The sequence below is a fragment of the Nanorana parkeri genome, unplaced genomic scaffold (genome assembly GCF_000935625.1).
Source record: "Nanorana parkeri isolate BGI_ZX_2015 unplaced genomic scaffold, ASM93562v1 scaffold3331, whole genome shotgun sequence".
Taxonomy (NCBI): domain Eukaryota; kingdom Metazoa; phylum Chordata; class Amphibia; order Anura; family Dicroglossidae; genus Nanorana; species Nanorana parkeri.
In genome coordinates, this window is record NW_017309599.1 from 56,554 (window position 1) to 57,120 (window position 567).

Consider the following 567-nt stretch of genomic DNA (forward strand, 5'->3'; position numbering starts at 1 on the left):
GGGTGACATCCACTGCTACTGTGTCCTCTGTGGTGCACACAACCTTCATGGAGACAGTTTCATCTGGATGAGAGCTATATGCCCCTCCCCCTCCCTGTGTACACTGGGACTCCCATGTAGTAGTTGTCTGTTGGTGAGACGAGGGTCGGATGACGTGCAGCGTTTTCTACATACATGTATATGATGAGAGAGCGCGGTACTCACCCAGGACGAGTGCTCCTTCATCTGATGCTGGTTGCTGTGTGGCCCGTTGGCGTGTCCCCTCCAGAAGCAGTTCTGGCAGAGCTGGTAGCTGTGGCACTGCTGGCAGCGGTAGCGGAATCCCATCATACTCTCACAGCGGCAGAAGGAGCATTCCACAGGATGGAAGACTGCGGGGGGGAGATCATACCAATGACACGTGTCCTGCACATTACACGGATGATGGGGGGAGAGAGGAGCAGATCATACCAGGGAAGGAAGGAGGGAGGAGGGAGGGAGAGAGGAAGGAAGGAGAGAAGGAAAAGGAGGAAGGGAGGAGAGAAGGGAGGAAGGAAGGAAGGAAGGAAGGAAGGAGAGAAGGAAGGA

General features: G+C 55.2%; 1 pseudogene; it reads right to left on the reverse strand.

Moving 5' to 3' along the window:
- The window catches only part of LOC108803044, a 37,728-nt pseudogene extending 37,350 nt beyond the window's left edge, over positions 1 to 378 (reverse strand).
- Positions 379 to 567: the final 189 nt, after the last annotated feature.